Source organism: Sus scrofa, chromosome 5 (genome assembly GCF_054392235.1).
Source record: "Sus scrofa isolate SSC_HxYL_T2T_F1_AM1 chromosome 5, Sscrofa_HxYL_maternal_Yorkshire_Landrace_v2.0, whole genome shotgun sequence".
Lineage (NCBI taxonomy): Eukaryota > Metazoa > Chordata > Mammalia > Artiodactyla > Suidae > Sus > Sus scrofa.
Genome location: NC_139387.1, coordinates 92873587 through 92896154, shown reverse-complemented (window position 1 = coordinate 92896154; position 22568 = coordinate 92873587). Strand labels below are relative to the sequence as shown.

General features: G+C 40.8%; 1 long non-coding RNA gene across 12 annotated transcripts in view; it reads right to left on the bottom strand.

Moving 5' to 3' along the window:
- The window catches only part of LOC102160458 (uncharacterized), a 579515-nt gene that overhangs the window by 420196 nt on the left and 136751 nt on the right, over nucleotides 1-22568 (bottom strand). For 2 of the 12 annotated variants that reach the window (XR_014804287.1, XR_014804283.1), the window contains exon 2: nucleotides 22002-22070. The exons of the other annotated variants lie outside the window; for them this stretch is intronic. This is a non-coding gene — a long non-coding RNA (uncharacterized LOC102160458). The remainder of the gene's footprint in view (nucleotides 1-22001; nucleotides 22071-22568) is intronic. 12 annotated transcript variants of the gene reach the window in all.

Sequence of the window (22568 nt, the reverse complement as noted above, 5' to 3'; positions counted from 1 at the left end):
AGCTGATGGCAAAATTAGTGTTATAGTTTCTTTTATGAGCATCTGTTATCTTTCCATTGGACACTTCAAAAAGCTACAGTTTGAGACAAGGGATTGGGGCTGTGGGCATCCATTCCAGAAAAGCCTGTTGGCTTTGAAGTCATCTCACTCACTTGCTAGCTAAGCATCTGTAAGCCTCATTTTCCTTAGCTATCAAATAAGCATGATAATAGTACCTATCTCATGGAGTTATTGTGAGGATTGGAAGAAATAATGCATTTAAGGCACTTAGCATCATGCCAGGCACATAGTAAGTGCTTAACAAATGGTTGCTGCTATTTTTAGGGTTGTTGTTGTCACATCATTGTCATTATTATTATTACAGATCATGATGAGTGTAATTCTGAACTCTGCGGGTAAGAATCTCCAAATACTGCCAAGATGTCATTGGGGGTTATATTGGCCTGTATTTTTCTGGCCTGGACTCAAATAATGAGGTTTGCAATTTCATTGACTGGGTGTGCTAATTAGAAGCTTTTTAAAGATTTCTCTTGTCCATTGAGGCCACTAAATAATCTCCACATGAGTCAAGCTCTGTAATCACCCCCGTTGTCTCACTGATTGTGCAAGTCAGCAGTTAGAGCCATGATGGAAGATCTATGGTGAAATAGATAGAAAAGAGTCTAAAGACCGGAAATCGAGCTTGTCTGTGGTCTGGTTTATTCTTTCATCACACCCAATACTCAACTTTTATCTACATGATAATTAAATAATAGGACGTTTTCTTAACCAGCATCCTGCCCATTTTTAAATACATCTTTTATTAAATGGTAGAGCTTATAAAATATTCATCAACACAAGCTATTGCAGTTTTTTTCTGCTGACCTAACCTCAGAGCTGCTCAAGTGGAAATTAGATTTTTTTTGTTAACTTGCTGAAACTGTCTGCATTTGCTAGATTTCCTAAGGAGGAGGGAAAAAGTAATTCTGTAGGATTAATAAGGGCAACGCACATTCTTATTCCAAAAAGACACACAAAAGGGGTCAGAAATGCTATTCAGTGAGGATAATTGATATTGTAACACAGAGTTCTGCCTAAGCTCATATTTTGAATAGGTGTACAGGTTCTTTGAATCCCCACTGAGAACAGCTTGTGTGCCTCTTATGTCTTACCTTGAATTAAAGAAGACTTTTAGGGATCTTGTGAAATATAAGATGCTTGTGATGCTAATCAGTAAAAACAGAGATCTGATTATACTTTTTAAAAAAATAAGCAAGAGATTTTGTCACTTTATAGATTTTGCTCCTAACTCAAAAGTAGGAAAACCTATTAATTGTTCTTTATCTGTTCCTTGCTCAACTTACACTTATATTTCCTATTCTTTCCATTCTCTCTTCTTCCCTCAGTACTTTTGCTCCTTTATTTCTCTCCCTTAATTAAAAAGTTCAAGTTTCCAGAAGGTTATCGGTTTGTTATTGAAGGTCTTGCTTGTTATCTTTGTGAAGATTATGAGGCCAGGACCTTGAAGTGCCCTCTCTGTAATCCAGTGTCTTACCTCGGCATCCTGGTTTTGAGGTAATTTTGCTGCAGACACTCAGAGACCTATTTGATGAGAATGTTCATCAAGACACTGAAAATAAACTAAAACACTCAAATTCATCAAGTAAGCCTCTGCAGAAAAGCAGCCCGCCCCCTCCCTGTCACCCTCACATGTGCCCAGTGTCTCAACCAAAGCATGAGACCAAGGGAAGTTTCCTTATTTTAATTAGATGTAAATTTCTTATTAGAAAAAAAAAAAAAAAGAAAGAAAATCTGCTTAGCATTTACATCACTGAAGGGAAGGCGACTTGTAGCCACACAAAAGAACTTAAAACCACCCTCCTTATGTTAATAATTATTGCAATGTTTTCTCGCAGAGATGTGTTTCTTGACCACTCAGACACTACCTTTATGATAATTGAAATTTATGCTATCGATATCAAGACCCTGTGAAATGAAAATGGAATATGGTGTTATCCTATAGTTAAGTTTTCTGTTTGTACTTTAAGGTCCTCGAGTTTACATATCAATAATCAGCTTGAAACTTTTCTATCTCCGAAGTAACCTTAGCAGCAGGAGAGTGTCAGCGTGGTATTTCCACTGACATACTTTCCATTTGATTAGAATATGCTTATCTGAGGTTTGAGGAAAACGGAAGGCATGATAACTGCCATGCGCTCTTGGTAAAGCTTTACTTTCCCATTTCCATCTCCGATTCTCATGTCACTATCTCTCTCCCCTTTGGAAACTTTAGAAATGGAGAATCCATGTCAGTGGTTTCCACTCAGCAAGCTCCAAGCTTTTCAGAAAGCTTTGGACTTATTACACGGGTTGAAAAATCCAGATGCCCTCCAAGAATTAGCTCAGTTTTGTCACCATAAGCCACCTAAAGCAATAAGCCTGCAGTGTATAAATCCTCCAGGTTTCTGAGGGAGCTGAGGAGATAACCCCACTTTTTTATTTTTCTATTGAAGTAGAGTCGATTTACAATGTTGTGTTATTTTCAGGTGTACAGCAAAGTGATTCAGTTATACATATACATATACACCTGCTTTTTCAGATTCTTTTCCCATATAGGTTATTGCAGAATATTGAGTATAGTTCGCTGTGCTATACAGTAGGTCCTTGTTGGTTATCTATTTTACACATAGTAGTGTGTATATGTTAATTCCAAACTTCTGAATAGCCTAGAAGCCAGTGGGCCTGTCCTGCTCTTTCAGACCAGGACACATCCATCTGGTCAGACAATGTTTTGAGACTTAACCCAAGGCTCAGGGCCATTGACCATGATGCTCAAGATGAGGGTCTATCATCCTGTCCACCACCAAATATTAAGGAGAATACTCTGACTGGAAACATAAATGGAACAATGATAAGGAAAGAGTTGGGGCTATCTGCTTCTTTTTTTCTTCTATATTCAATAATTAGGCTTCTCCTAATCCCACTTTTTTTTTTAAGTTATGGTATCAGTCTTTCACCATGGAGCTGACCATGTCACTGATTTGGAATTCTATTTACTATATTTTCTATAGTATTTACTAAACTACTGTTCTTATACTTCTTATACGGTATTTCTAAATTCTTGAAGTGCCTAAAAATCAATGTGCATGTTGGTTGTATTTATTTTCTAAAATGCTAATATTAAATCAAGAAGGGTCTGATAATCTATGTCATCTCAAAACCACTGAAATCAGGTTCTTCCTCTGGGTAACTTCAAAGTTGTCTAGATCCACACCCCAAATTATGCTTACCTCCCAGGTTTTTTAAAGCCCTCCAGGCTTCTATGATGAAGTCACTCAACCACTCCATAAATTCATTCTCATTTTTGGACTCTTTGGCTAACTCAGCTCCCCTTACCCCTCATATCTTAACAAATACAGGCCATCCTTACATCCCAATAATGAAACCTGAGCTCTTGCCTCACTTCCTTTAGCAACAATCTCCACCACCTGCTTGTTCCATGGTCCCTGTAAGCCAACAAATGCACCTCATCTCTGCTGAGTATCCACTGTGAGTCCAGTGTTCTACCATGTGTTTCCGGGAACAGAAAAAAAGGAGACGTTATTGAAGTTTGCAATGTTTACATTTATTTTTGATGTTTCTCATGTATTCACTTTGAATCAATGTGGCAGAGGGTATTATAATCTCTATAGCACTATATCCTCCTAAGAACGTAAATCTTATCCCTGAATTTTTGTTTATTACCAAATATTCATGGTATCTCAAGCTACTGGTTTTGGGGGCACTCACCATTAGCTACATTATAGCCACAGCAGCCCTCACTAACCTTGGCTTTGGTTCTCTCCTCTTACATGCTAATGACTATCGCCTCTTCCTTAGTTTTACCCTTGGAGGTCTATTGGATTTTCAGGACCTACACTGGCCATTTTACCTTGGGCAGCCATGGTTATGAGGCTACTCATTGTTTCATGAGCAGATTGGTGGAGGGAGATCAGTGTAGGAGTTAAAAATACAGATGTAATATCACAGAGACTTTGAGTAGTATTTAATTTCTCTGAACTTCAGTTTCACTTGTAAAATGAAGATAATAATAATATTTACCATTAATGTTATATGAGGATTAAATAAGAAAATTATGTAATTATCTGATCACATTTTCTGTTATACTAAGTATTCCATAATCTGTAGCAATTATTAACTATTGTTATAAGGTGACATACCAAAAGACAGACAGCAAGTGGGTGATGTAATTCTAAGCCACTGGCTTGCCCCACTTCATTTTTAGAGCTGACCTACTGGTGTGGATCTGTTTGTCCAAAGCAGAAATGTCTCTGGAGTTAGTTGATGCAAACTGTTACATTTAGAGTGGATAAGCAATGAGGTCCTACTACACAGCACAGGGAACTACATTCAATCTCTTGTGATAGACTATGATGGAAGATAACATGAGAGAAAGAATATATATATGTATGTACGTATGTATGTATGTATGTATGTATGACTGGGTAACTTTGCTGCACAACAGAAATTGACACAACATTGTAAGTAAACTGTAATTTAAAAAAAAAATTTTTTTAAAGAAATCTCTCCATCCTGAAGCTCTCTCATCACCAAGGCACAACAGGGACTTTGAAAGGCCAACATAGGTCTCCCTTCCCTTTGCCAGGAAAAAAGCTGTCATGGGAGAGATGAATTAAACTTATCTTATATAGGTTATACTGAGGAGAACTTGGATCTATTGGAGGAAACAAAAAATGACTCAAGAAAAAATGTTCTAATCACCTGCACTATATGACAATAAACAGACCATTGCATAAGATGAAGAGTTCTCTTTCACCGAAGATGTTCAAACTAGGATAGATGCTGTAAAGGGTTAAGAAATGACAGCCTAGTCTTTACGTTTCTTTCCAACACCGAGATTCTAAAGATCAGGAAACAAGACAGCCTCTCAGAGTTTATTCATTCATTCAACACTAACTATCAAAGAATACAGCATGACTCCAATTTGTGGTTTGATTTGGAGATGTCAAAAGCACTTTTTTAAAACTACTGTAGAGGAGAAACCATGAAGAGAGTTCCTGTCTCAAGCACAAGAAATTAAACCATGATTTATATAGTCTTAAAGATCAAAGAAGCTTTTCTCTGGATGGCCAAAAAATTAAAATCTAGGAAGTTCATTGTTGATTTATTTATTTCTAAAGTTACTGATGATAAGTCCAGTTCAGTTTATGAACTATAATATTTTCTACATTGGCTTTCTTTTATACTTTCCTTTGCAAAATTTGATATCTCTACAAATCGTTAGGTGGGTAAAGACAGCTTCCTTGGTAAAACAGTCTAACAAGGGAATTCATATATTTTTACATTGTATAGCAAGAAATAGAAAAAACTATGATTTATAAAAGAGAAATAGCTCAACTTAATCCTACATGGACACTTCTTAGTTAACTGGTCAACAACCCAATAATCCTTTTTGTTTAGTTTGCTGGGTCTGAAACAGAGCTTCCACAACAGAATAAAAAATAATTTTTATCACATTTTCCAAAAATAAAGTACTTTTAGGGCTAAAAGATTTACATTGTATTTTTCTTTCATGGAAAGCTGATTTCATTATTCAAAGGACAATCAGATATCTAATTTCATATCTTATTTTTTTCAAAGAAGGGGCTTTTCCAAACTAAGAATACATTGACAAATGAATAAAGAAGATGTGATATATATACACAGTGGAATATCACTCAGCCATAAAAAAGAATGAAATAATGTCATTTGCAGCAACATGGATGGACCTAGAGATATTAAGTCAGACAGAGAATGACATATATGATGTCATATCACTTACAAATGGAAACTTAAGAAAAGATATAAATTAACTTATTTATTAAACAGAAATATACTCACAAACAAATTTATGGTTACCAAAGGGGATGGGTGGGGATAAATTAGGAGTTTGGGGTTAACATATACACACGACTATACATAAAGTAGATAAACAACAATAACTTACTGTATAGCACAGGGAACTCTATTCAATATCTTATAATAACCTATAATGGAAAATAATATGAAAAAAATATATATACATATATACATGCATATATATGTATGTTTATATATATAAAACTGAACCACTACACCCAAAACTAACACAACATTGTAAACTAACTATACTTCAATTTTTAAAATGCTTCAAACAAACAAAAACAAAGAAGGAGCTTGTGGCTGAGGCTTGTCACTGTATTTGGAGATCCCTCACTCCTTCTTCCATAGATACTAGAATCTCTGAACTTTATCTGAATTGTTGAACACCAAGGATGAGATGCACTTCCCAGCCTTCCTTGCAGCTGGCGTGACCATGTGGCCAATTCTGTCTACTAGGATGTGAGAGGAAATGACGTGTTCAACTTCCAACTTGGGACTTGAAGGAAAGGGTCGTGCCTATCTACTGCCCTTCTCCTTTTGCCACTGACTAGAGTGCCAGGAGCTCAAGCAGCCACCTTGGACTATAAAATACAAGTCATGAGTAAGGAGAGCAGATTGTTGAGGAGGAAATGTTTGCCTTCTACTCTTCTAGGTTCTTCTGGCTTGTCTAAGAATTAAATTGACACAAGACAGATTAACAGGAGAAAAATCAAAGTTTAATAGCATGTACACACTGGAGAGACCCAGGAGAACAAAGTAACTCACCAAAATGGTCAAAGCTATCACCTTAAATACCAATTTCGGCCAAAGAAAAAAGAAGATGTTGGGGAACTCAATTCCTCACACTCCCCAGGTCTTTATTCAAACACCACTTTTCCGAAGTTCCCATTGTAGCTCAGAGGTAATGAGCCTGACTAGTATCCATGAGGATGCAAGTTCGATTCCTGGCCTCACTCAGTGGCTTAAGGATCCAGTGTTGCCGTGAACCATGGTCTAGGTCACAGGTGTGGCTTGGATCCCTTGCTGTTATGGCTGTAGCTCTGATTTGACCCCTAGGCCAAAGCTGTAGCTCTGATTTGACCCCTAGCCAAGGAACTTCCATATGCTGTACCTATGGCCGTAAGAAGCAAACACACACACACACACACACACACACACACACACACACACACACACACACACACAACAGCAACAAAAAAAACACCTTTCCAGTGAGAAAGTCTCTGACCACCTTCTCTAGAATTTCAACAGCACTCTAGAATTTCACTCCTCCCAAACCTTCCTATCCCTATCCTTGTTTAACTGTCCCCCTCAGCACTTATCACTATACGGGCTATTAAATGTGATACTTTCCATCATGTTCAACTGCCTGGTTGCTCCATGAGGACAGGGATTTCCTCTGTTTGATTCACTGCTGTGACTCAAGGTCTAGAACAAAGTAGGTGCCTAATATAGATCTTTGTTGAAAGAAAAGATAGAAAGGGCTCAGATCCCTGACTTTATGAAGCAGCCACACCACCTTAAGCTCAGAGAAAATTAAACCAGTAATTTAAGTCATTATTACGTTCTTCCTTTCTTAGAGCAGTCCACCTAATACTCAACTAAAACAGAGATAGTGATTCTCTCTTCAGCAGAGGTGAAACAGTGCCCCAATCCGACATCATCCTCAACTTTGGGGAGGGGGGGCGCTCTTCCAAAGGGGGATAAACTAATGAGCTAAGACAGACAGGGCCCTCCTTTCATGGAGTTTACATTTAAACCAGGAGGAAGGCATTAATCACAGAATCACACCAACAAAGAACAAGTTACAAGTGAGTGAGACAAAAGAGAGGTGACAATGAGAACAAATATAGGGAAGATTTGACCTGATTGGGGAGCCGTGAGGAAAAGATATGGAGAGGGCGGATATGTGCAAGGTAAGGATGTCTTTCTTTGGGAAGGAAGAGAGAGAACAATCTTCCAGGCAGAGGGAATAGGCTATGCCAAGTCCCTGGGGTTGGAGGAAGTATGGCAAACATGAGAGACTGAGGGAAGCCTGTTGGCTGGAACAGACTGTAGGGGAGGAGCAGGTGCTGCCTCAAGGAGCCCAGAGACAGGAGTTCAGGGGTTTTGACTTTTTATCGGGAACACTGGAAGCCCACTAACACATGCTTTAGACAAGACAGCGGGAGACCAATAAATGCCTCCTGACCTTCAGAAATATCTCTGGAACTTTTGTGCTTCTCTTCAACAGAGTCACTCCCCAACCTCCCCTAAGATGAGAAAAGACTGGAAACCCTCAAAATGGGAGTTCTGCTCCTGCTTCAGCTCTTTCACTTGGCGCCTCACAAATTAGTTGCAAGAACTTGCCCTGGAGACAACCGGATGTAAATGCAGACAATGTGGAATTGTAATAACATAAACATTATGAAACAATGCAAACCAGTTGGGCCCCCCGTGGAGAAATAATCCCCATGCTCCTTTCTGAATTGTCTTTATGGAAATTTCATAAAATTTGCCATTATTAAAACTGAGTAGCAATTATTTCTTTCTTTGGTTCATCAGTTGTGGGAGGAAAATTAATTGCAGTTCTCCTTCTTTACTGGAGTTCATCAGATAGAAATGAGGCAACAAGGATTGACAGGACCGGGGCCTCCGTTGATGGAAAGAAGGCAGGAGAGCCTGTGGGATGTTATCACAGATGTGGCTTTAGAGGTGGGAGCGGTTAAGAGAGTAGTCGTGGCAGATGCGGCCGCGCTAACAAGTGTGCTCAGGAAGCCGAAGTCATTACGGTGTGTTGACATAACATTTGCCAGCTTCACAGGGGCCATCATTGTAAATTAGATTTAATATTGATCAGGCCGTTCACAATCAGGGCCAGGAGAAAATTGGACACAGGGTTCTTAGTCAAAATTGGCTCTTAAGATTCTGCTTTCTAATTACCAAGGAAGAACAGAAATCCGGGGCCTGTCTGGCTGACCCAGCATGGCAATAACTGCTCTCCTGTTCCCTGAGGGCAATGCGGAAGTGATAGCAATTTCCAGTGTCTTTCCATTTTCTCTCCCAGGCCAGTTCCACTGTGCAGCAGCGGAGGAGAGAGAAAAGGTGAGAGGTGAGCTGTGGCAAAGGGGGCAGGGGGTTCTAGGGTACAGATGGTTGCATTTCTCTTCTCAGCCATCACTCCAGAAAGCCAAGACACTTTTTAAAGAAATTTGGATTTCCATTAGTCTAGTTTTGAAAATAAGCCATATTTTTAAAGTTTACTAGGGGCTGGGAGTTTGGAAAAACTGCCAGTAAAATCTCCCACCACCACTGGCCTAGCTTGTTCCTTTGTGGCAGCATGATTGACAAGCCTGGGTTTGAATCCTGACCTTGGCACTCTGCACTATCTGACCTTGGGCAGATGACTTGACATCTCGGAACTTCTGTTTCTTCTTCTATAAAATAGAAATCATGATACTACCTACCTACCTCAAGGGGCTGCTATGAAGACTAAATGGGACAATGCATTTGTCAGGCGTTCAGCTAACATTAGCTATATTTTTCAGTACTTTCATTATTATATGCTTATTGGTGCCCTTAACATGATATGGTTTGTTCTACTTAACAAGACTATTAATACTAACATAACAATAGAAAAATGACACCTAGTTTTGTCCTTTAACAACAATAACTGCCTAAGACAACTCTAAGGCAAGTAACAGGAAGCAGAAGCAGCCCCCAGGCCATTTTTGACATCTGTGCTTCCCTCTACCAACTCCAGCTCCAATTCAGAGGCTCTCAGAATCCTTGAACTTGAAGTTTCCCTTTTTATAGCTTTCCCCTGTGTGGTAGACATGATAATTCTCAAGGCTTATCCTTACCTTTCATGGACTTTCCAGGTGGAGAACTTACTGGAATAAGAGATCACACACATCCCATTTATCTTTGGATCTCTTGACACTTTACAGCGAACCTGGCCCATAAAAGCAGGGCCAGACTAGGGGAAAGCAATGGAGTTTCCTTGGGCATAAAATATAAGGTTGCAATCAATCTCAGGCACAAGCTCTATACTTTCATGATCCTGAGAGTGAGCGCTTCCTTAAACTTTGTGCCTTAGGAGCCTCACTTGCATCACCAGGGTACTGGCTCTGCTCAGAAGAGGTGCTTAATCAAGATGACCTGAATAGATGAATGATAAGAAAAGGATCTCCCAATGGTTCTATAATCCAAACTCCCACCCCTGAACCCCAGATGCTTTTGGTCCTTTGCAGGCCTGGATATACATGGGAAGAGAAGATTTTGAGACAAGAAAATTTTTACGAGTCCACTCTATCAAAAATAAATGCAAAAATACCCATTTTAAAAAATCTAAACAGCAGTCCCAGGCTTATCTCAGCTGCAAAGAGTTCTTCCTCTAAGTTTCATGGAGTTACTGGTTTTCAGAATGAATTACAAAACTCAAGTCCAGCCAGAAACATCTGCTGCCCTTCACTAAAAGGCTAACCAAGGAATTGAAAGGAAACGGGTCCCAGGGGCCTTAGCTCCCCATTTATTAATTTACAAAAGCTGCTTCCTCCTGCTCCAATGAACAATTTCCAGGAAGAGTCAAGCAGGTATAAAATCTCTGTGGGATTTTACTCTCTGTCCCCCAGGACTATTTCTTGCATAACCAACACTTTTTCTTAGGAAGAAAATATTATTTCCCTTTGACTGTAACTCTTCATTCAATTCCAGTCTCTGCCTTCAACTCCAAGAGTGTTCTTCCCTTGAAGCCATAGGACCCTCATCCATCCTTACTGTTTCTCATTTCAGTGAGTTCATCTACTCTTGGACACCAAACTGCAGCTGTGGAATTTGTTTATGGAGTAAGACCACATACTAAAAATGTTCAAAATTTTATCATAAGCACAATGCACATGATAAAATATGTATATATGAAAAAGCATCCAGATGATGATAAACCACTAAAATCTCAACCATGTGTTGTGCATTTACTATGTGCCAAACTTTTCACTTTATCCTGCTACTAATTACCTCCGTTTTCTCTCCTATAAAATGTGCCATGTGAACTAATTTAAGTTACCTCACTTAAATTTGAAGGCATCTATTGAAGGGCCACTCGGGTTGCTAAAGCTCTGAAGAGCCCAGAGCATGACTTAGTTATGCCCTGGAGTGGACATCTGTCATTTTTTCCTACCCAGCATCTACTCCCCTGTTTGTGAAAACACTTCCCCAATTTTCTTTTAGACCACCTCTCCTCCTCTCTCAGGGTGGGACTGACACTTTTGGTTTCAGAGATGGGAAGGGGTCATAGATCTGGCCGATCCAAATGGTGCCCATCTCAACCCCTGTGATTGCCCAGGTATGGACATGCAGTGAAAGCCAGAGGGATGGAATGCAGACCCAGACCATTAGCTGGAGAAGTGATTCCTTCTCTGCACAGGATAGCCATCAGCTGGTCACTTTGTTTCCATGCAGGAAGACCCTGCCTGTAGAAAACAGACCTGGAGCTGGGGTAGAAAGACTCTCCAAACACCTTATGTGCACTTCTGGAGCCACCTATGCGAAAGGCTGGACTTTGAAGTTGCATAAACAATTTGTTTTCACTTAAGCCAATATAGGATATATGAGACAGTCATTCACAACAGTCTGAAGCAATGATTTCAATCAACTGGAGAGCAGTGATTTTCATAGTAATATAACAACTTGGCCCAGACCAGTACTGCCACTGTCTTCACAATCAGATCTGCCAGGCATGCAACCAAATGATTAGTCCAAACTGACCTCAAAACAGGCTATTGCTGCAAGTATCTCCATTCATTATCCCTACAGATGGGTAGATCCCATCCCCATTCAGAGAGAGAAATGTAGTGCAGAGAATGTCAGGTTTTTGACAATTTGCTTCTGATGGAACTGACTTGCTTTTGAGAAACCAAGTTTGTTGTCCTCCAGTTAAATACTTGAGTGGTAAGAGTGAGGGGTGTTTTATTTTGCACTCTGGAATGGTGGAGATTAGGTGAGCTGCACCTTCACACCCAGAAGCTGCAGGGGCTAATGAAGGCTGAAATGAGCCAGGAGTTGGCATGCTGGGCAAGGGGAAATGGATGAACCTGGGAGAGAGGCTGCTGCAGGGAGTCTCTCACAGGCAGCCACCTCTAATTGTATGAGCAATAATGCTGACACGGTGGGGGGCTGGAGGCTTGGCAGAAGTTGGATGTTGCCTAAATGAGACCACACCGAGTTTTTAAACTTCTCTCTTGGTCACTAAGACCTGACTGGCCTAAAGACAGAGGCATTTACATAAATCCTCAGCCCATAACGCAGATTCCATGAGGAAGTTCTGGAAAAACCAGGATAGCTAAGAGCACAGTAGCACTATTAAAGGACCTGGAGACAGACATAGCTCAGCCTTCTCTCAGTGTTTTCCAGACTCCTGGGTTCTATTTAGGTCTTTCTCGAAATGTACACCTTTTCTTTCTCTTTGCTTCTTCAAATGGAGGTATCTCCTGTGAACAGTGCTAGAGAGAGGCAATGCTGGACCAAGTAACACATTTTTAATGATGTGAAACAAAGCTTTAATCACCATAGTTATTTACAAAATAATGTCTTCATTGCATTTGGTTTAATAGCACTTTGTCCACAGCTTTCATCAAAACAACTACCCATCTGACTTACTGGAAGATTATATTAAATGTCAGAAGAGCTCCCTAGACTCATAAAGTGGTTCCTCGCCCATCAGGATTTTAATTTTGGATGGGGAAATAATAAATACAATAATTATTGAACACTGTGACATTAACTGGTAAAGATACCCAGTTCCCTTGAATTATCAATTTCACATTGGCATAAAAAATAGATCAGTGACAATTTAATCCCACATCTGGTGACCTTTAAGTAATGTTGTAACACTTCACAGTTTTGTCATTAGAATGTCATCAGTCTTCTCTCTGAAAGAAATGATACCTAAATGCTTCATTTTAGAACTGTCTCCAAAGCTTGCTAATGTTTAATTTTTCTTAACAAATCTGGAGGAGCATAAAAGACCCAAACCGGGCAACTTTATCAAAAGCAATTTTTAATCTAGCTCCATTGTAATTTACCATATAAAAGAGATTAGGTAATCAAAAAGCCGTAGAACCACGATACACATTGTGTTCACGGGGAGATGATCCCAGCCATTCCCTCCTGGTGGGTAAGTATATTGGTGCCAGCGCTGGGGCTGTCAACTGGCTGAATCCATCAAGATTTCAAAAGCTCATCCTTTTCTCCTCAGCAGTTGTACTTCTAGACTCCTAATCTACAGAAATATTTATACATAGGCCAAAAGGCTGTCCATTACAGCACTGTTATTAATATCAATTACATTCAAAGGCAATGCTTAATTGGTATACCTGCATAATGGTCTATGACTCAGTCACTAAAAACCAATGAGCTACCAGACACACTGACCTTGTAAGTTCCTTGAGCTCTGTTAGCTCCACATCTGACCTCTCAGGAAATCTTCTTGGACTCATTTCAAACTATGACCAGAATCCAATCACGTCTCACCACTTCCCATTCTACCACCCTGATTCAAACCACCACCGTCTCTCCTCTAAATGACTGCAGTAGCCTCCTAAGAGCCTCCTCCATTTCCACCTTTTCCCCACCTTTTCTGAACACAGCGGCCAAAGTGATCTTTTCAAATGCGACTCAGATCAGGTCTCTTTCTGATATCAAAACCTTACAGCAACTTCTCATTCTATTCAACATAAAACCAAAGTCCTCACAATGGCATGAGGCCCTACCTGAGGAACTCATTCCCTCCACCCCAACAATTACCTCTCTGACTTCATATTCCTCCAACCCTCACTCTGCTTTAGCCTGACTGAATTTCTCGATTCTTCCATCGGGCAAAGTCCTCAGGGCCTTCACACAGGCTGTAACCTCTGCCTGGAACACTCTTCCTCAGATAACCACAGGCTTACTCCCTCTCCTTCTTCAAATTTTTGTTCAAATACCACTTTCTCAATAAGGTCCACCCTGCTCATCTTGTGTAAAATTGCAAAGCGACATCCCCTGGCACTTCTAATCCCACTTTCCTCACTGTTCTTTCTCTTTTCTCCATAGCACTTATCTTTTAATCTACCACATAACTTACTTATCTGTTGTATCAGTTGCTTACCGTCGACCTACCCCTCCCCACTACTATGCAGACATCAAAAGGGCAAGGATCTTGGAGTTCCTGTCGTGACTCAGCAGTTAACAAACCCAACTAGCATCCATGAGGACGCGGGTTAGATCCCTGGCCTCACTCAGTGGGTTAAGGATCCGGCGTTGCCGTGGCTGTGGTGTAGGCCAGCAGCTACAGCTCCAGTTGGACCCCTAGCCTGGGAACCTCCATATGCCGTGGCTGCAGCCTAAAAATGACCAAAAAGGGGGGGAGGAGGGGGCAAGGATATTTGTCTGTTTTGCTCAATGATGTATACCAAGAGCCTGAAACAGTACCTGGCACACAGTAGATGCTCAATAAATATTTGATGAACAAATCAATGGACATAATAAAACAATGTCCATAATTTTTAAAATGATTTACCAAGCATGGATCTCCCGATTAGCAATAAACTAAGCACATTACATATATGTCTTTTAAACCTTACATCGATTCTATAGAAAGTAGGAGGGGCAGGAGAAGGAGAAAGGTATTACAATTCCCATTCTGTAGCTAAAGAAAACTGAACACCAGGAGGTTAATAACCCACCAAGGTAACATTCTAACAAGCAGCAGAATGAATGAGGGAAAAGAAAGGAGATTTGAATGCAAGTCTGTCCACCTGCTAAATGAGAGATCCTAACCACTTTGCCCTCTTGCTTCTCCAAACGCAGCCTAACCAGTTAAAAAGCTACGTATTCACTCAACCTCCATCCGTTTGTAGATTTCCACAATACCTACTATTTAGATGGACGTCACTAAATTGAACATGCTTTAACTTTGTGTACATAAAAATTAACTGTGGTCCTGGGTAAGATGATGGATGAGGTCATAAGTCTCTAAGTTTCCTTCAAGCTTTGTGACTTTATCAATATTAAGTTGCAAATCATGCTTTGCTTCTGGGAGTAGTGTTTTGGTTTGTTTATTTTTGCTTTGAGGGACTGTATCTCTCCCTCTTGCCCAACTATTAGCTTTAGTCATAAACAGCAATCAGTGGAACATGAGAGGTTTTTTTATGAGATAGTTAATTCCAATGTGGTATTCTTTGGTATTTCAGAAAATTTTTAATGTCAGCAAAATTTGCTTTTGTATCTGCAAATATGGTTTTGTTCTAGATGCTCCTGTTTTATGAGTGAGATTAATTTTATTTAGGACACTGCTAAAATTTTTAACTTAGTGTTACATGTCAACAAAAATTTCTCTCCAGTAAACTAAATGATTTATGATTTAAAAAAAAAAAAGTTGAAGTATCTATAATATAGGTGGCAAAATTAAATTGGATGTCTTAAGGAGAAAATATCCTCACTGCTTTATTAGAATTTTTCTAGGATCAGTGACGTTACTGTTAATCCCACAATTCTCAATACTCATTTAGAGACATCCCTGCATGGGTAATAAAGCAGATTCTGTGGGTGCCCCACTCATACCCTTCTGAGCCAATTCACTTCCAACATACAGCCTGATTTCTAATGGCCAGCATCCCCATCCTTTGCCTGAGAAGTTTCTTTGGCCTCCTAAGCTTCTTCTGTCCAAGCACACAGGCCAGAATGTCAGAAATTCATCCCTCTGGAAACAGTCCTCAATTGCTAGGGATTAGTACATAAAGACTCTAGCGGTTTTACTCCATAGGATGATTCTGGGGTACCTCTCCTCCACTGGCTCCCAGTATGGTCCAATGAAACGCCAGTGGTAACCTACCTGACAATATCTTCTTGATTAGTGCCTCCCTTTTCCTATGTTAATTCTCCACTCACTTAGAATTTTCAATTCTAACTACCATTTCCTGGGATCATCTCCCAAGTGCTTATAACACGATCTGCTTCTGGGGAAACCCAGATGAAGACAACTGCCTTCATTTGGGACTGAGCTGTAGGTCTAGGGAATAATAATAATATATTCCTTCTTTTTTCAGCATTTATTGAGTATCTACCATGTTCCAAGCATTGTTTTTGTCAGTGGGAATCCAGCAGAGATCGAATAAACAAACATCTCTGTCCTCGTGGAGTTTACATTCTTATGGGGGAAAATAAAAAACAAAATAAAAATATATTGTCAGCCAGATTATGATAAGTACTAGGGAGGAAAACAAAGCCAAGGAGTGGAATAGGGAGTGCCAGCAGTTGAGGTATGCAATGGGTAGGCAGCGGAGGCCGGATCAGAGGGTAAAATGTGAACAAAGACCTGAAGGGGGTGGGGAGCAAGCCAGGGAGGAAGAAACAGGTACAGAAGGGGCCAGGCCTGGAATGTTCCAGAACCAGCAGGGCCACTGGGGCTGGAGCAGAGTGGAAGGGAGAAGGTGACAGGAGATGAATCGTTTCTGTTATTGTCAATCTTTGCTGTCAGTACTACTGTTTAGTGGTTTCTTTTGTTTCCACATTTTGTGATGAAAATTACAGAGGCTGAAAGATTTTTACAGTATCCATAGACTCGCCACCTGAATTCTACCATTTTGCTGTATTTGCTTTTCCACACGTCTATCTCCAAGCCATCTTTCTAATGCATGTCAAAGTAAATTGTAGGCATTTCAAAAACACAGTCATTATACAGATGTTTCTAAACCCGACAAAAGCCTTGCAAGGTGGATGGTATATCCCCATTTTAAAGATGAGGAACCTGAGACTCAGAGAGGATGAATATCTGAGCTAAGGCAGTAACAAAGGCACTGGCTGAGTGGGGATTTTTGTTCAGGTCTGCTCAACGCCAATGCTCACATTCTTTCCACTATGAACATACTTGTTGCTTTTGGCCAACAGATTAATGATGAAGAACAGACAAGCCATTGGTAAGTAGTTCTGCTCTTCCCTGAAGGAAGCTGTTTCCGTTCCCATTTCCTCTGCATCGGAAAGGTGGAGATCCAATGATGTGCTGGTAAATGGTTACCAATCAGCTTTGTGGGGATGGAAATGAAAGAAGGGAGAAGCCCCAGTTTGCAACATTTGCCAATTCCTACCATGGCCAACTTCAAGCCACCAACCCAGTATCAGTGTGAAAGCTCTAACGAGCTGGTACCACCTGGTTCCAGCAGAGCATTGCAGATTTTCAGTCACACTGTGGAAAAGTACCACAGGCTCTTAGAACCAGCATCAAAGCCCAGTGCCACCTGTACCCGTGCTCAGTAAATATGAGTGGTGGTGCTGAAGATAAAGATCTTTACCTTTCCGCCCATGCCCACATCCAACATCACACATCACACACACACACCTTTTCTTCCCAGGGTGGACGATAGCATATTTGAATAACAAAGATAGGACACTATATATATAACACATTGTATAAAACAGACTTCTCCACATAAAGTAACTAAACCCCTTTCTCCATTTAATTTCTAGCTCTTGTCCATGTTTTTCCTCTCCATTTCTACTGCTCCTTGCACTGCTGACTATGATTTTCTTTGGTAAAAACACTCATAGTGTGCCTGATACCAGAGAATACCATGTTTTACATGGGCTGAAGTTATAAATCACATAAAAAAGAAACAATCTGCCCCAAGAAGCTTGCCTTTTCTCCTCCTTCTTGAGCTCTCCTCTTTGGCTGAAACATTCACTCATCTTCAAAGCATTTCCCAGGGCTGCCCCGGACTAGGTTCTGCCTGTTTCTTTTCATCATGCCATCATGTCACCTAAAATCCTGGTTCTTTTATCTCCCTGCTGCCCCTCCTCCTGACTGTTCTCTTCCTTCTTCACCTAAATTTCCCTCTGCTTCCTTTTCCCGGGGGCCTCACAAACCTAAAATAACATCCCTGATCCCATCACCTAAAGCCCCCTGTTTTCCACAGCTGGCTGAGGCTGTTTGCACCAACTTTGGTGGGTCAGCTCAGCTTTACAGACAGGCCTGTCCTCCTTCCTCCCCGCCGCAACGTCCCATCTCACTCCAAATCCCACCCCCTGCCATACTCTTGCCCCATGCAGGCCACATCCCCAGCAGTCTGTAGTGCAAATAACAATCATTGCTAGCAGAATCTGCATGAACAAAATCTGACACTTAACGACTTCAAAGCATTTTTATAGTACGGCAAATCCCATTACCATGCAACAAAGAACAGCTAATTGTTAAGAATTAATAATGAGAAATAAGTATAGATAATGGTTTAGCTGACACTGTCATATTTTAATACACTATGTTCTGAAATATTTGCTCCTTTGGGTTGTGAATGTGCTATTTTTGTCACTAATAGGCCTATAGAACGCTGGTGGAAATGAGAAGTTTCCTCAAAGAAAGTTATGCATTCTGAGATTTCTGTGATAAGGGGAAGGGGTCAATGTGCCTGTAGTTTCTCTGCTTCATTAAAATTCTGCTTCCGTACTGCATAATGTGAGTAATATTAATTTTCTAAACATTCGTGTACAGCAGCTGCTAACTAATTTCCATAACAGTGTTCCTGTTCTACAGACATTATAAAAAGGGGAAAGGAGATGACTGCTGACTGTCTGCCAAAAAGAAAGGCTCATCCTAACTCACTTCTGAACCATTCCTGACCAAAAAAGAAGGCCACATTAGGAATGCCAACACCCCACTCACAAGAATGTCTGGGAGGGAACAAGCTGCTTGGGACCCAGGGCTGACACACCTGAATAAGCTATGGGGTCACTCTCAGGGTTACATTCTTCCCCTACACACCTTCGAAATGGCCAGTTCATGTAACATAGAATGGAGAATAATCCAGGCAGCACTGTAGCCCTGGTCAAAATGAGCACTAGCTGTTTCCCTTCCCCTCATGGTCTGGGCCACTGACTGCTCAGTGGGACAAGCTGCAGTTACAGCCACCCAAGCTGTTTGGGGGAAAGCATTGTAGCTGGTGCATATGTACCCCTTGCTTTCAGGGTCTTGCCCTCAGGACATCCTCCACCCAACCCCCTCCAGAAAACAGTGGGATATCCAGGCTTACGGTCAGAATATAATTCTAAGTGTTCTATTTATACACATTCTCAGACTGGAGTTCTGTTTTCTGCCAAGATGAACTAGTATCATGAACTTAAATAATTAAATCTCCCTTTACTCTCTCCAGCAGTCCTGTCTTGTCAGAGGTACCATCCAATGTTGCATTCATTCACCTCTGCAACCCGTCTTTACCTTCATACTCTAGCCCCAGCTTTTCTCTCTAATCCTACCTTCCACTTCTCCAAGTGCCCAGCAACCCCACCACACTGGTCTACTTGACCATTCCCCCAAATAAATCATGTCAAGTCACTCCTCTAAGCCTTTTCTCAAGCTCTCATCTCTGGTAGTTAGCCCACTCCCTTCAATCCCAGCAAAACTTGACTCTTCATCTTTTTCTAACCACATAAAGTTAGTCACCTCCATTTTCAAACTTTCCTCTGTTTTTGTCTACACCCACCAACTTAGCACTTATTGTGATGTTGGTTGGTCAGTGGACTGTTTGGTTGGTCATTTATATTCAGATCCATTTCCTTTGCATCTCTGTGACCCATAGAATACAGGAGCCTGAGTTTTACCCATCTTTTTATACCCTGTGCTCGAACTCATAGGCACTAAACAAATCCTTGTTGAATGGAATTTACCCTCAAAATGAGCCTACACAAGCTATGTAAAAGTAGGTGACCATACATTTTGTCAAGTCATATACATGCAAAATTAGAGCCAGCTCAGATAAAACTAGGGAACCTTTGCTCCTATTCTGTAGGTCTCCCATCCAAAAAATGGCTACTGCTTACTGATCAATTACCATCCATACAGATTAACAAGTGAGGGTGCTCCCAAGAAAGAGAACCAACAGAGTATGTGTATATATATCTCTGAAAAGAGATTGATGATAGGGAATTGAGTCATGCAATTATGAAGGCTGAGAAGCCCCATGCTCTGCCATCTCTAAGCTGCAGACCCAGGAAAGCCAATGGTGTATTCTAGTCCAAAGGCCTGACAACCGAAGAACTGATGGTATAAATTCCAATCCAAGTTCGAAGGTCTGGGAACCAGGAGCACCCATGGTGTAAGTCATAGACCAAAGGCAGGAGAATACAAATGTCCAGCTCAAGCTGCCAGAAAGAAGAGAGTGAATTCGCCCTTCCCCCACACGCGTGTTCTATTCAGGCCCTCAGAAGACTGGATGAGGGCTCCTCACATTGGAGTGGCATGTGTCACGAACTCTACCAATGCAAATGCTAATCTCATCCAGAAACACCTTCACAGCCACACCCAAAAATATTTAGGCAAATACCTGGGCACGCATGATCTAGTCAAGGTGACACATAGAATCAATCATCACAGCAAGTGTTTTATGTAGATCAACACAAATCCTCACCAACAATGATTATACTGTTGTATTTTTATGATTGTCCCATCTAACATATTATGAGTTGAAGAATCAGAGAGGTGAAGTCTCTTGACCTAAGCCACACAGCTAGTGAGTAGCACAGCTAGTGAGGGGCTCAAATCTGAGTCTGGGTAGCTCCAAAGTCTGGGTATCTGCTTCCCCATCTACTGACTCTTAGCACAAAAAGGCGACTCCTGCCCCTTTACTTCACAAAGCCATTCAAAGGAAGAATTAGGAAATCAGCTGAGAGAGAAGCTACTCTGTCCCATGTGATCTACTTCTCAGGGCAGTATGGACAGAGATATTAGAGGCCAAACACTGTAAATAAATGTTAAACAGACACTGCTGCTGCAGAAAGGCCATCATGGAGGTTCAGACAAGGCTCAGCAGACCCCAGGAAAAAATGGCATCTATTTTTATTCCAGATATTTTCCCCTGTGTTCTCTCCTCCACCTTCCCAACACCCCCTTTACCCGCCTAAGTTGGCTCCGCTACTCTTATTCTGCTCTGTTATCATGAAATTGTTCCTTCCCTCTTTCATATTTCAATGCATACCCAGCCAGTCCCCAGAGTGTCTGACTTTTCAAAAACTGTCAAAATATCCAAGATACAAAATTGAAACAATAAACCAAAATGAGAATGCAACTCAATAGTGAAAACTCCATATGTGACAATAGTCAGAAATGCAGAATTACCATTCTTAAGTCTGCTATCATCAAGGATTCTGTGACTAAATTTTTTTTGCCTTAATTCTAAATGTAGTACTGGCCTCAACACACACTAAAATGGGCAGGAATATCCTGCAAATGATCTCCCTTGAAAGCCAATGAAGCAACTGAGGACATGTTAATCTTAATATCAGAGCCTCGACGTCATCAACTGAGTCACAAAAGACTAGTTCCCAATAAAAGTGAGAGACAGACTTCACAGTCATTTGGTAAAATCGCTATTGGTCTGGACCACTAACTGAGAGGTGATGGATTACTATTTTTTTTAATTGACTTTCTTTTAGAATACATAGAATTTTTTTTCTTTTTAGGGCCATACCTGTGGCATATGGAAGTTTCTGGGCTAGGGGTTGCATCAGAGCTGCAGCTACTGGCCTACGCCACAGCCACAACAGCATGGGATTTGAGCCACATCTGCAAACTACACCACAGTTTGTGGTTTCAGAACTGAAGACATGGAGAAAGGAGGTATCTGAGAGCATCACTGAGTTATTTTGCATGCATTTCCTTATGTTCCCCACATCCTAACCATATGAGACTGCCATAGAAAAGTCACACAACACTGCATCAGCACACACACACCCCACACACATTCTTTGAAATACCTTTTCCAGTTCCTCGTCACTGGGTTTCTGGGCTCAGCACCTGCGTTTTCTATACTGAACCAGTTTTAATAGTAACAGACCAAGCTCACTGGGTATTTAGTCTGTGTCAGTCAGCATCCTAAGAACTTTACAAGAATTATCTCATTTGAGCCTCACAGCCATTCCATTTCTATTGCACAGCTGAGAAAACTGAGGGTCAGAGAAGTAACTTATTTACGATCACCTAGCTTAAAATTACAAAGCCAGAATTTTAAGTCCAACTCCAGACCCCAAGTTCTAAATCTCATTACTATAATTCCCCATAACTTAGGCCAAAACTGTTACAATAGCCCTATTAGACATACCTAAGGAGCAATGGTCCCATTCTAACGTGGATTCAAGGTCCAGATCATCTGGGTCCTTAGTGTCCTCATCTGTAAAATTGTTAATAAGATCTCACGTGAGATGAGGATCAGATGAGTTCATGAACAAAGTGGCCAGAGTAAGCATTCCATACACCGCAGCTATAAGGCAGAAACTCCTTGCCTGTACTTCTTTGTTCTGGGAATGTTCCTCTTGCCCTCTAGGGGTTGCTCAAACCTCCACTCCCTGCCTCTCACACCAGGGAGTCATCAGCGTTCTCAGCCTGACTAGGTATTCAAATCTCCTAGGGATAAATACATATACACATACATCCATGTGTGTTTATTTGTATACACGTATGTGTGCAAATGTGTTCATATGTGTACACACGTGTGTGTGTGTGTGTGTGTGTGTGTGTGTATTTATAAATACACATCCAGGGGTAGAGTTATCCAAGTGATTAAAAGCCACGGCAAATGAAGAACTGCTAGAAAGGCCAATGACTTTTTGAAGTTGAAGCAACAAGGACATGGATGTTTCTGAGCAAGAAGTTAAAAAGTCTTGTGCCC